The following is a 15,107-nucleotide window of genomic DNA, read 5'->3' on the forward strand; positions in this document are numbered from 1 at the left end:
GGGCCTGGCAGCAGCAATGGGAGGCCCATAATCTGCCAGCACCCTATGACAAAATGGAACACACCAGCAGTGTGAGGAGACCTGAAAGTGGCACATGGCAGAGTGTGGCGATGGAGACAGCAGCAATGGGAGGCCGTACAGGGACCCATGAGACACTGTGGACCTGGCAGCAGCATGAGGAGGCGGTACAGGGGCCCATGGCAGATTACAGGCCTGGCAGCAGCAATGGGAGGCCCGTAATCTGTCAGCACCATATGACAAAATGGAACACACCAGCAGTGTGAGGAGACCTGAAAGTGGCATATGGCAGAGTGTGGCGATGGAGACAGCAGCAATGGGAGGCCGTACAGGGACCCATGAGACACTGTGGACCTGGCAGCAGCATGAGGAGGCGGTACAGGGGCCCATGGCAGATTACGGGCCTGGCAGCAGCAATGGGAGGCCCGTAATCTGCCAGCACCCTATGACAAAATGGAACACACCAGCAGTGTGAGGAGACCTGAAAGTGGCACATGGCAGAGTGTGGCGATGGAGACAGCAGCAATGGGAGGCCGTACAGGGACCCATGAGAGACTCTGGACCTGGCAGCAGCATGAGGAGGTGGTACAGGGGCCCATGGCAGATTACGGGCCTGGCAGCAGCAATGGGAGGCCCATAATCTGCCAGCACCCTATGACAAAATGGAACACACCAGCAGTGTGAGGAGACCTGAAAGTGGCACATGGCAGAGTGTGGCGATGGAGACAGCAGCAATGGGAGGCCGTACAGGGACCCATGAGACACTGTGGACCTGGCAGCAGCATGAGGAGGCGGTACAGGGGCCCACGGCAGATTACGGGCCTGGCAGCAGCAATGGGAGGCCCGTAATCTGTCAGCACCATATGACAAAATGGAACACACCAGCAGTGTGAGGAGACCTGAAAGTGGCACATGGCAGAGTGTGGCGATGGAGACAGCAGCAATCGGAGGCCGTACAGGGACCCATGAGAGACTCTGGACCTGGCAGCAGCATGAGGAGGCGGTACTGGGGCCCATGGCAGATTACGGGCCTGGCAGCAGCAATGGGAGGCCCGTAATCTGCCAGCACCCTATGACAAAATGGAACACACCAGCAGTGTGAGGAGACCTGAAAGTGGCACATGGCAGAGTGTGGCGATGGAGACAGCAGCAATGGGAGGCCGTACAGGGACCCATGAGACACTGTGGACCTGGCAGCAGCATGAGGAGGCGGTACAGGGGCCCATGGCAGATTACGGGCCTGGCAGCAGCAATGGGAGGCCCGTAATCTGCCAGCACCCTATGACAAAATGGAACACACCAGCAGTGTGAGGAGACCTGAAAGTGGCACATGGCAGAGTGTGGCGATGGAGACAGCAGCAATGGGAGGCCGTACAGGGACCCATGAGAGACTCTGGACCTGGCAGCAGCATGAGGAGGCGGTACAGGGGCCCATGGCAGATTACGGGCCTGGCAGCAGCAATGGGAGGCCCGTAATCTGCCAGCACCCTATGACAAAATGGAACACACCAGCAGTGTGAGGAGACCTGAAAGTGGCACATGGCAGAGTGTGGCGATGGAGACAGCAGCAATGGGAGGCCGTACAGGGACCCATGAGACACTGTGGACCTGGCAGCAGCATGAGGAGGCGGTACAGGGGCCCATGGCAGATTACGGGCCTGTCAGCAGCAATGGGAGGCCCGTAATCTGTCAGCACCCTATGACAAAATGGAACACACCAGCAGTGTGAGGAGACCTGAAAGTGGCACATGGCAGATTGTGGCGAAGGAGACAGCTGCAATTGGAGGCCGTACAGGGACCCATGAGAGACTCTGGACCTGGCAGCAGCATGAGGAGGCGGTACTGGGGCCCATGGCAGATTACGGGCCTGGCAGCAGCAATGGGAGGCCCGTAATCTGCCAGCACCCTATGACAAAATGGAACACACCAGCAGTGTGAGGAGACCTGAAAGTGGCACATGGCAGAATGTGGCGATGGAGACAGCAGCAATGGGAGGCCGTACAGGGACCCATGAGAGACTCTGGACCTGGCAGCAGCATGAGGAGGCGGTACTGGGGCCCATGGCAGATTACGGGCCTGGCAGCAGCAATGGGAGACCCGTAATCTGCCAGCACCCTATGACAAAATGGAATACACCAACAGTGTGAGGAGACCTGAAAGTGGCACATGGCAGAGTGTGGCGATGGAGACAGCAGCAATGGGAGGCCGTACAGGGACCCATGAGACACTGTGGACCTGGCAGCAGCATGAGGAGGCGGTACAGGGGCCCATGGCAGATTACAGGCCTGGCAGCAGCAATGGGAGGCCCGTAATCTGCCAGCACCCTATGACAAAAAATGGAACACACCAGCAGTGTGAGGAGACCTGAAAGTGGCACATGGCAGAGTGTGGCGATGGAGACAGCAGCAATGGGAGGCCGTACAGGGACCCATGAGACACTCTGGACCTGGCAGCAGCATGAGGAGGCGGTACGGGGGCCCATGGCAGATTACGGGCCTGGCAGCAGCAATGGGAGGCCCGTAATCTGCCAGCACCCTATGACAAAAAATGGAACACACCAGCAGTGTGAGACCTGAAAGTGGCACATGGCAGAGTGTGGCGATGGAGACAGCAGCAATGGGAGGCCGTACAGGGACCCATGAGACACTCTGGACCTGGCAGCAGCATGAGGAGGCAGTACGGGGGCCCATGGCAGATTACGGGCCTGGCAGCAGCAATGGGAGGCCCGTAATCTGCCAGCACCCTATGACAAAATGGAACACACCAGCAGTGTGAGGAGACCTGAAAGTGGCACATGGCAGAGTGTGGCGATGGAGACAGCAGCAATGGGAGGCCGTACAGGGACCCATGAGAGACTCTGGACCTGGCAGCAGCATGAGGAGGCGGTACTGGAGCCCATGGCAGATTACGGGCCTGGCAGCAGCAATGGGAGGCCCGTAATCTGCCAGCACCCTATGACAAAATGGAACACACCAGCAGTGTGAGGAGACCTGAAAGTGGCACATGGCAGAGTGTGGCGATGGAGACAGCAGCAATGGGAGGCCGTACAGGGACCCATGAGACACTCTGGACCTGGCAGCAGCATGAAGAGGCGGTACAGGGGCCCATGGCAGATTACAGGCCTGGCAGCAGCAATGGGAGGCCCGTAATCTGCCAGCACCCTATGACAAAAAATGGAACACACCAGCAGTGTGAGGAGACCTGAAAGTGGCACATGGCAGAGTGTGGCGATGGAGACAGCAGCAATGGGAGGCCGTATAGGGACCCATGAGACACTCTGGACCTGGCAGCAGCATGAGGAGGCGGTACGGGGGCCCATGGCAGATTACGGGCCTGGCAGCAGCAATGGGAGGCCCGTAATCTGCCAGCACCCTATGACAAAAAATGGAACACACCAGCAGTGTGAGGAGACCTGAAAGTGGCACATGGCAGAGTGTGGCGATGGAGACAGCAGCAATGGGAGGCCGTACAGGGACCCATGAGACACTCTGGACCTGGCAGCAGCATGAGGAGGCAGTACGGGGGCCCATGGCAGATTACAGGCCTGGCAGCAGCAATGGGAGGCCCGTAATCTGCCAGCACCCTATGACAAAAAATGGAACACACCAGCAGTGTGAGGAGACCTGAAAGTGGCACATGGCAGAGTGTGGCGATGAGGACAGCAGCAATGGGAGGCCGTATAGGGACCCATGAGACACTCTGGACCTGGCAGCAGCATGAGGAGGCGGTACGGGGGCCCATGGCAGATTACGGGCCTGGCAGCAGCAATGGGAGGCCCGTAATCTGCCAGCACCCTATGACAAAAAATGGAACACACCAGCAGTGTGAGGAGACCTGAAAGTGGCACATGGCAGAGTGTGGCGATGGAGACAGCAGCAATGGGAGGCCGTACAGGGACCCATGAGACACTCTGGACCTGGCAGCAGCATGAGGAGGCAGTACGGGGGCCCATGGCAGATTACGGGCCTGGCAGCAGCAATGGGAGGCCCGTAATCTGCCAGCACCCTATGACAAAAAATGGAACACACCAGCAGTGTGAGGAGACCTGAAAGTGGCACATGGCAGAGTGTGGCGATGGAGACAGCAGCAATGGGAGGCCGTACAGGGACCCATGAGACACTCTGGACCTGGCAGCAGCATGAGGAGGCGGTACTGGGGCCCATGGCAGATTACGGGCCTGGCAGCAGCAATGGGAGGCCCGTAATCTGCCAGCACCCTATGACAAAAAATGGAACACACCAGCAGTGTGAGGAGACCTGAAAGTGGCACATGGCAGAGTGTGGCGATGGAGACAGCAGCAATGGGAGGCCGTACAGGGACCCATGAGAGACTCTGGACCTGGCAGCAGCATGAGGAGGCGGTACTGGGGACCATGGCAGATTACGGGCCTGGCAGCAGCAATGGGAGGCCCATAATCTGCCAGCTCCCTATGACAAAAAATGGAACACACCAGCAGTGTGAGGAGACCTGAAAGTGGCACATGGCAAAGTGTGGCGATGGAGAGAGCAGCAATGGGAGGCCGTACAGGGACTCATGAGAGACTCTGGACCTGGCAGCAGCATGAGGAGGCGGTACTGGGGCCCATGGCAGATTACGGGCCTGGCAGCAGCAATGGGAGGCCCGTAATCTGCCAGCACCCTATGACAAAATGGAACACACCAGCAGTGTGAGGAGACCTGAAAGTGGCACATGGTAGAGTGTGGCGATGGAGACAGCAGCAATGGGAAGCCGTACAGGGACCCATGAGACACTGTGGACCTGGCAGCAGCATGAGGAGGCGGTACAGGGGCCCATGGCAGATTACGAGCCTGGCAGCAGCAATGGGAGGCCCGTAATCTGCCAGCACCCTATGACAAAAAATGGAATACACCAGCAGTGTGAGGAGACCTGAAAGTGGCACATGGCAGAGTGTGGCGATGGAGACAGCAGCAATGGGAGGCCGTACAGGGACCCATGAGACACTGTGGACCTGGCAGCAGCATGAGGAGGCGGTACAGGGGCCCATGGCAGATTACGGGCCTGGCAGCAGCAATGGGAGGCCCGTAATCTGCCAGCACCCTATGACAAAAAATGGAACACACCAGCAGTGTGAGGAGACCTGAAAGTGGCACATGGCAGAGTGTGGCGATGGAGACAGCAGCAATGGGAGGCCGTACAGGGACCCATGAGAGACTCTGAACCTGGCAGCAGCATGAGGAGGCGGTACTGGGGCCCATGGCAGATTACGGGCCTGGCAGCAGCAATGGGAGGCCCGTAATCTGCCAGCACCCTATGACAAAAAATGGAACACACCAGCAGTGTGAGGAGACCTGAAAGTGGCACGTTTGGGGCATGATTCATGGCGGATTTAGTCAGTTGTGTCAGGAACTGGTGGTTTGAAATCCAGACTAATCCACGCCTGATTCATTTTCACAAACGTGAGTCTCTCCACACTTTGGGTGGACAGTCGTGTCCTCCGCGGAGTTACAATACCTCCTGCCGCACTAAACACGCGCTCCGATGCCACGCTACTGGCCGGGTGCTGCTGCTGCTGCGGCTGGTTAGTAGTTTCCTCACTGCGCTGGTGAAGAAAGCTACTCATCATCGACTGCAGACTGAGGCAGCCGCTGCTGGTGGAGCTGCCACTGCTCCTACCACCCCACCCCTCCCCTGCTGCCATGGCAGCGGAACGCGAGCGCACAGGCCCCACAGTGTCTGAGGATGGACGTTGGCGCAGAAAGGCAGAGACCAACTGACTACATAGGTGGATTTTATCGTACGTTATTTTGGCCTCCCTCTCAGCAGGTGTGAAAAAGGCCACCATTTTGGAACGGTAGCGAGGGTCCAACAAGGTGGACAGCCAAAAGTCATCCCTCTGTCTGATGGTTATTATTCGGCTGTTGCTACGCAAGCAACCGAGCATGCTATGGGCCATTTGTGCCAAGGAATGCGAGGGACTCCCTGCCTCCATCTCCACAGCATACTGCCACGGTGCGTCTGGGTCCTCTGTCTCCTCCTCCTCTACCAGATGCTCCTGCTCCTCCACTCCTGTCCGTTGAGTGGAAAAACCACCCATTTCACTCAATAATTCCTGAGCACAAATGTCCTCCTCTACCTCCTCCTCTTCTTCCTGTCCTGCCCCCACAGGGGTCATGTGGTGTTGAGATCTGTGCGCCACATCTACCGCACCCTGACCAGCCATTGTTAACAGCATTTGTTCCAGGACGTGCAACAGAGGAATGACGTCGTTCATCCCATAGTCCTGCCGACTCACGAATAGCGTGGCCTCCTCAAAGGGCCTGAGCAAGCGGCAGGTGTCACGCATGAGCTGCCAATGGCTGACATCGAAGTTACACAGGGGAGTACCTTTATCCGCTTGTAACATCAGGAAATCGGTGATGGCCTTTTGCTGTTCGTAAAGGCGGTCTAACATGTGTAGGGTTGAATTCCACCTTGTTGCAACGTCGCAGATCAGGCGATGCTGTGGAATTCCGTTCTGCCGCTGCAGCTCAAGGAGGGTGTGCTTTGCGGTGTAGGAATGGCTGAAATGCATGCAAAGTTTACGTGACATTTTAAGGATGTCTTGCAGTGGGATGGTGGATTTTAGGAACCGCTTGACAACCAGATTGAACACGTGAGCCATGCATGGCGCATGGCACAACCTTCCTTGACGCAGAGCAGACACCATGTTCTTTCCGTTGTCGGTCAACATGGTTCCGATTTTCAGTTTGCGCGGAGACAGCCATCTGTCGATTTCTCTGTTCATTACACTCAGAAGTTCCTCCCCTGTGTGACTACGTTCGCCAAGGCATACCAGGTGCAGCACAGCGTGACACCGTTGCGCCCTGCACATGTGATATGCCGGTCGGGTAATGGGACTTGGCACGGGGGTGGCGGCTGAGGACACGGCGGAAGAAGAGGTGGTAGAGGCGGACATCTTTTGTGGACCAAGGACGTGCAAACGTGGAGGCAAAAGCGGCGTGACCTGTCCAAGTTGCTGGTGCGGCTGTGCCGGCACCACGTTCACCCAGTGGGCCGTAAATGACATGTATTGTCCCTGACCGTAGTTACAGCTCCACACGTCGGCGCTGCCGTGCACTTTGGCAGAGACCGACATGCTCAAAGACTGGCCCACCATCTCTTCTACATGTGAAGGCAGGGCTGGCACTGCCTTTTTGGCAAAGAAATGCCGGCTTGGCACTCTCTACCGCGGCGCGGCACAAGCCATCATTTCTCGGAAAGGTGCTGAGTCTACCACTTGGAAAGGGAGGGACTGCAGCACCAGCAACTTGGACAGGAGGACGTTCAGCTTTTGCACCGTCGGGTGCGTGCTCGCAAACTGTTGTCTCTTGGAAACGGATTCCAAGAAAGACTGCTGACGGAATCCGTGAAGAGGAGTAGCAGGAGAAGGAGCATCTGAACGAGCGGAAGATGCCAACGAGCGACAACTCCCCTCAGCAGAGGTGTTGGAGCCTTGACTGGCTGATAGAGGGCGATTGACGTCGAGTGACGGAGCAAGTAACGGAGCGGGTGATGGAGCGGGGGCTGGGGCAGGCAGAACCGCCGTATCTTTATCACGGTTTTCCCAGGCCACCAAATGGCGACGCTGCATATGCTGACGCAACGCTGTAGTCCCAACATGGGCCCCCTGGCCACGCTTGACTTTCTGGCCACATAGTCGACATACGGCTACGTTTACTTCCTCGGGCGGCTTGACGAAAAATTGCCACACCGCCGAGTAGGAAACTTTGCCCCCGATACTCCTCACTGGCTGACTGCTACTTCCTCCGTGCACACCGGCACCACTACTGGCCGTGGTGGTAGGCTGCAGTGGAGCTGGTGCTCTACTCCGTGGCCGTTTGCCTCCACTGACACTGCTGCGACCCTGCTGCCTCCTGGGCAACCCACCGACTGTTTTGCTTGCTGCCAAGCTGCCACCCTCTTCTCCTGATGATGCGGAAGCAATAGCCTGATGACGACGAGGCTGCCAAGTGCGATCAGCCTCATCATCATCAATTAGGGTCTCCGCCTCACTACTAGCCCCCTCGGCTGCGTGTGGGTCAGGAGACAGACCTGTCTCTAGACCGGCTACCGAGCCACTCTTCTCGCCAGTACTTCTTCGCCTGGCTGCTGAAGAGGCGGATGTCTCCCCCCGTTCCTGACCGCCCTCTGTTAGCTCTTCCTTACTGTACAGTGGGGCTGAGCCCACAGCATGCGATACTTCGCTTGGTGAGGGAACACCAAAGGACAGGGGCAGGTAGAGGACACGTGATTTCAGTGGGCTTGCTCCCGGGCCATGCCAACTAACGGTTGTGTCTGACGTACCCACCGACCGTTGGCTGTAGGTGTCAAAGGTGACCTGGGAAGAGGAAGACGACCGAGCCAACCAATCGATGACGGCAGGGTTGTCGGTGGAGACACGACCGCTGGATGACACCGGGAGCACTGGCCTCTGGCTGCGACTAGTGCTGCCTCGACCCCTTCCTCTGCTGCCACGTCTGCTCGCTCCTAAAACATTGCCTCCTCTGCCACTCCTCTGCATGTTGTCTGACATACTCTTTAATTCAACGGTTCTGTGTCCCTCAGTAACAATTCTGTGTCCCTCAGTAACAATTCTGTGTCCCTCAGTAACAATTCTGTGTCTGTCCCTGAGTAACAATTCTGTGTCCCTCAGTAACAATTCTGTGTCCCTCAGTAACAATTCTGTGTCCCTCAGTAACAATTCTGTGTCTGTCCCTCAGTAACAATTCTGTGTCTGTCCCTGAGTAACAATTCTGTGTCTGTCCCTGAGTAACAATTCTGTGTCTGTCCCTGAGTAACAATTCTGTGTCCCTCAGTAACAATTCTGTGTCCCTCAGTAACAATTCTGTGTCTGTCCCTCAGTAACAATTCTGTGTCCCTCAGTAACAATTCTGTGTCTGTCCCTGAGTAACAATTCTGTGTCTGTCCCTGAGTAACAATTCTGTGTCCCTCAGTAACAATTCTATGTCCCTCAGTAACAATTCTGTGTCCCTCAGTAACAATTCTGTGTCTGTCCCTGAGTAACAATTCTGTGTCTGTCCCTGAGTAACAATTCTGTGTCTGTCCCTGAGTAACAATTCTGTGTCTGTCCCTGAGTAACAATTCTGTGTCCCTCAGTAACAATTCTGTGTCCCTCAGTAACAATTCTGTGTCTGTCCCTGAGTAACAATTCTGTGTCTGTCCCTGAGTAACAATTCTGTGTCTGTCCCTGAGTAACAATTCTGTGTCTGTCCCTGAGTAACAATTCTGTGTCCCTCAGTAACAATTCTGTGTCCCTCAGTAACAATTCTGTGTCTGTCCCTCAGTAACAATTCTGTGTCCCTCAGTAACAATTCTGTGTCTGTCCCTGAGTAACAATTCTGTGTCTGTCCCTGAGTAACAATTCTGTGTCCCTCAGTAACAATTCTATGTCCCTCAGTAACAATTCTGTGTCCCTCAGTAACAATTCTGTGTCTGTCCCTGAGTAACAATTCTGTGTCTGTCCCTGAGTAACAATTCTGTGTCTGTCCCTGAGTAACAATTCTGTGTCTGTCCCTGAGTAACAATTCTGTGTCTGTCCCTGAGTAACAATTCTGTGTCCCTCAGTAACAATTCTGTGTCCCTCAGTAACAATTCTGTGTCTGTCCCTCAGTAACAATTCTGTGTCTGTCCCTGAGTAACAATTCTGTGTCTGTCCCTGAGTAACAATTCTGTGTCCCTCAGTAACAATTCTGTGTCCCTCAGTAACAATTCTGTGTCTGTCCCTGAGTAACAATTCTGTGTCCCTCAGTAACAATTCTGTGTCTGTCCCTGAGTAACAATTCTGTGTCCCTAAGTAACGGTTCTGTGGCCCTAAGTAACGGTTCTGTGGCCCTAAGTAACGATTCTGTGGCCCTAAGTAACGGTTCTGTGGCCCTAAGTAACGGTTCTGTGGCCCTAAGTAACGATTCTGTGGCCCTAAGTAACGTTTCTGTGGCCCTAAGTAACGGTTCTGTGTCCCTAAGTAACGATTCTGTGTCCCTAAGTAACGGTTCTGTGGCCCTAAGTAACGTTTCTGTGGCCCTAAGTAACGGTTCTGTGGCCCTAAGTAACGTTTCTGTGGCCCTAAGTAACGTTTCTGTGTCCCTCTCTCCCTCAATACAGCCAGGTCTGCCTCTCTTGAATGACTGGAGGCAAATGGAGAATTCTAAAATGGCTGCAATTTATAGCTCGACCATTACACAGTGCTGGCTGGCTGCTGATTGGCTAATGCGATCATATGTCATGAATGAATGCATTATGGGTCAGCGCGCCTTGTCTGCGCGCCTTCCCAGAGATCCCCGCTCCGTTGCCGCACATGTCGCCGCCATTTTTGGAAAAATTTTCCTAATATTCAAAACGAATTCCACTTCGCCAAGTTCGATTCGCTCATCTCTAGTAACAGTGATCAGGAATACTGTTCTTGGCATACATTATTCTGGCGTCAATAACACTATGATCAGGAAAGCTGTTGCTGGCTTACACTGGGCTGGTGACACCTACAGTCATCAGGAACACTGTTGCTGGTGTACACTGGCCTTTTGTCACTGACATGGGTATGACAGCAATTAGAGACACTGGATAGCTGCACTGGCCTGGTGAAAATGTGACTGGTATCACTAGTGATCAGATGCACTATTGCCACTGGAACTGGAGCGGCTAGTGGTTAATGACACTGGATGGCTGAACTGGTGACACTGAGGCTGGTGTGATGTTGATCAGAAATACTGTTTCTGACTTTTCTCGTTTGGCAATTCTACAACTGATGTGGCAGCGATTAGGAACACTGTTGCTGCCAAGTGGGCTGGTGACACTTACACTGGCGTGTAGATGATCAGGAACACAGTTGCTGGCGTACACTGGTCTTTGCTGGTGTACACTTGTCTGGAATCACTAACACTGCAATCAGGAACACAGTTGCTGGCTTACACTGGGCTGGTGACACCTACACTGGTGTGATGGTGAACAGGAAGGGGTGAAATACATTAGGTAGAGACCATTGGAGACATAATTTCCATCCAGTAATTCTGTGCTTTTTTTTCTTCTGTTTTTAGGTGAGTGTAACCAATTTTGTGTAAAAGTTTTAATAAATGGTATTGCTCTATGCGGGCCTTTCCTGCTATTCCTTTTACATGTGTTAGCACACCAGATATTGAGTCCTAATAGTGCACAGAAGAGGTGAACAGTAAAGAAGACTATACGTCCCAGAAGCCCAAGACATCTGCAGTCTCCTGGCAGTGTGGAGAGAGGCCCAGCAAGGAGGACTACAAGTCCCAGCAATTCTAAGATATTTAAGCCTCATGCACACTGGGCATTTCTACAGTGCTGTTCTGGGCGTCATACTTTTTTTTTTTTAACTGCCTCTAAACTCCCTTGCATGTTCATGCACACTAATGCAGGCCATAGACGGTTCATTTATCGGACGATTTTTCATCCGAAAAACAAAACATCGGTTGTTCTGTTGCCAACAATGATTGCGAAAATTGGCCGTTTTTCACAAATTTTCCAGCATGACCGATAAAAGAAATGAGGAGGAACTGCGAAAATTGGCCGATACCATTGCCCCACTAACACTGATAATCGGCCGATTATTCGTTCGGACGAAAAATCGGCCGATAAACGAACCATCTATGTCCTGCAAAAGGCTTTCAGCAGAGTTTTCTGCCAGGAGAGTTTAGTTGCAAAACAAAACTGACAGCTCCTAAATTCTGTTCAACACCAGTGTGCAGCATTTAGTTCTTTCCACTGGTTGTTAAGGAGAGGGCTGGGAAGTAAGCAGCAGCAGATTAATGTAAAAAAACCCTTTGCCGACCATAAAATATTGTTAAAAAAAACAGCGCTTTTTTTTGTTTTGTTTTAGCGTGGATTGGGGGGTGGGGGAGTCCCACGCTGTTTTTTTTTTCACTTTTTTTTATTGGCAACAATGGTTTTTTTTTTACATTCAGCCGATGACTCATCTGTTGTTAAGGACACAGTGGCTGGATTCCCTGCCCTCTCCATAACAATGGTGGCCCGGTTCCTTAAGGCTGAAACTACTAAATATAGTTCATTACCATTGTTTGTCCAGTGTTTCTAAAGCAGTTTTTAGCTTTTCTAGTGTGCATGAAGTCTTAGGCTTGGTTCACATTTGTGTGGGTGGTGCCACTGTGGGACCCGCACAAATACCTGCAGCCACACAGAGGAATGTGGGACCTGCAGGCAGGTGTCATTAATTCAAATGGCATGCCGCCTGCACTAGAAATTGCAACTATACTGGGAACCTCAGTTCCCGTGTGGGCTGTGATTTCCCAAGAAGTGCAGGGATTTCCCTGTGTGTCCCAGGGCACGGGAGTCCGTTCAAATTAATGGGCTCTCATGCTCATGCAAATTGCGGCCTGAACATATGTGAACCAGGCCTTACAGTTTACTGGCAATGTGGAGAAGAGGTGACTAGCAGGGAAAACTACAAGTACCAGAAACCCCAAGATATCTGCAGTACAAGCGCATATGACTTCTAACATTGCTTGCTAGAATCCACAGCTATCAGTGAGTGTGGGAACTCAGGAGGGGAGCATGGTATTCTGATTTCTGCATCTGTATTAGGTTTATTTATTACAGGTACTTATATAGCGCTGTTAATTTACACAGCACTTTACATATATGTTGTACATTCACATCAGTCCCTAACCCTCAAGGAGTGTACAATCTAAAGTCCCTAATTTACATTCATACACATACTAGGGCCAATTTAGATGAGAGCCAATTCACCTACCAGCATGTCTTTGGAGTGTGGGAGGAAACCAGAGTATCCGGAGGAAACCCACACAGGCACAGGGAGAACATGCAAACTCCAGGCAGGTGGTGCCGAGGCTGGGATTTGAACTAGTGCTGCCAGGCGGAAGTGCTAACCATTAAGCCACTGTACTTCCCAGTTTATCATCATAGTGGAATACACCCAGTTTCCACTTTGAAATGGATTATGGACACTAGTTATACTTGAACTTTATGGGGGTTTTTGGGTGGTTTATTATCATGTTTAGTAGCGGGTAATGCATTATTTATATAATCAGCTTCTAACTTCAGCTTGTTCAATTAAGTGTTGGCAATAACACCTGGAAGCTGATTGGTTTCTATGCAGAGCTGCACCAGATTTTGCAGTTTTAGTGAATAACCCCATGTGACCATTAGCCTTCCAAACAATATTCACCTTGCCTTAAGCTTCAATAGGGTTTAGGACAGTTTGTTTTTTTCTGAATTTTAAGGTCTCATGTACACAGGGCTTTTTTGTGGCCACTTTTAGGGCCAGTTCACATTACAAAAACGCACTTCAGATACTTTTTTGCTTAGAGATCACACCGCATGCAGTTCCTGTGCAGTTTTGATGCAGTTTATTATGTTCCAGTATGGCTCTGTGCAGAAAAAAATGCAGCATGCTCTACTTTTTTTTTCTGCTCCAGAAACTGTCTGACTGGTGTGAACCAGGGCCATTGGAATACATGGAAAACACTGTGCTTGCATCTTTGTTGCAGAACAAAAAGCACACTGAACCGCATCTTAAGGGCTTCAAGCGCTTTTTTTTTTTTTTACTGCTTCCAAGCGGCCCTTTATGTTATCCTATGTGTCAATATGCACAGAAGCTTTTAGAAGCAGCAGTGTTTACCGGCAGGAAAAAAACTAAAGGAAAATGCATCCAGGAGCAGCAGCGGTTTGCCATAAAAAACACTTAGCAGCTGAACGCGCCTAAACGTCAATTCATTTCAATGGCCAGAATAAATGATCATTCTGACCAATGAAATGAATTAACACCCAAGGGCTTGACATTTGTAAAGGCGCCTAAACGCTTGTAAAAGTGTTACCGGCAGGAAAAAAGGAAAGTGCATCCAAGAGCAGCAGCGTTTTGGCAGAAAAAACGCTAACGCGGCTGAACGCACCTAAACGTTTATTCATTTCAATGGCCAGAATAAATTATTTATTTCAGGTACTTATATAGCGCTGTCAACTTACGCAGCACTTCACATATATATTGTACATTCACACCAGTCCCTAACCCTCAAGGGGCGTACAATCTAAGGTCCCTAACTTACATTCATACATACACATACTAGGGACAATTTAGACAGGAGCCAATTAACTTACCAGCATGTCTTTGGAGTGTGGGAGGAAACCAGAGTACCTGGAGGAAACCCACGCAGTCACAGGGAGAACATGCAAACTCCAGGCAGGTGGTGCCGTGGTTGGGATTCAAACCAATGACCCTAGTACTGCCAGGTGGAAGTGCTAACCATTTAGCCACTGTGCTGCCCAATTATCATTCTGACCAATGAAATGAATTAACACCCAAGCACTTGACATTTGTAAACGCTTGTAAAAAAGTTACCAGCAGGAAAAAACGAAAGGACAGTGCATCCAGGAGCAGCAGTGTTTTGGCAGAAAAACCGCTTACGTGGCTGAACACGCCTAAACGCTAATTTATTCTGGCCATTGAAATTAATTAACGTTTAGGCACGTTCAGCCGCATAAGCGTTTTTTCTGCCAAAACACTGCTGCTCCTGGATGCACTTTCCTTTCCTTTTTTCCTGCCTGTAACACTTTTACAAGCGTTTAGGTGCGTTTACAAATGTCAAACGCTTGGGCGTTAATTCATTTAATTGGTCAGAATGATAATTTATTCTGGCCACTGAAATGCATTATCATTCTGACCAATTAAATGAATTAACACCCAAACGCTTGACATTTGTAAACGCACCTAAACGCTTGTAAAATGTTACCGGCAGGAAAAAAAGGAACGTGCATCCAGGAGCAGCAGAGGTTTGGCAGAAAAAACGCTAACGTGGCTCAACGCGCCTAAAGTTAATTAATTTTAATGGCCAGAATAAATTATCATTCTGACCAATGAAATGAATTAACGCCCAAGCGCTTGACATTTGTAAACGCACCTAAACATTTGTAAAAGTGTTACCGGCAGGAAAAAAGGAAAGTGCATCCAGGAGCAGCAGTGTTTTGGCAGAAAAAACGCATACGCGCCTAAACGTTAATTTCAATGGCCAGAATAAATGATCATTCTGACCAATGAAATTAATTAAGGCCCAAGCGCTTGACATTTGTAAACGCAC

Source organism: Staurois parvus, unplaced genomic scaffold (assembly GCF_062004578.1).
Source record: "Staurois parvus isolate SC_StPar_1 unplaced genomic scaffold, SC_StPar_1.0 ptg001622l, whole genome shotgun sequence".
NCBI classification, from domain to species: Eukaryota; Metazoa; Chordata; class Amphibia; order Anura; family Ranidae; genus Staurois; species Staurois parvus.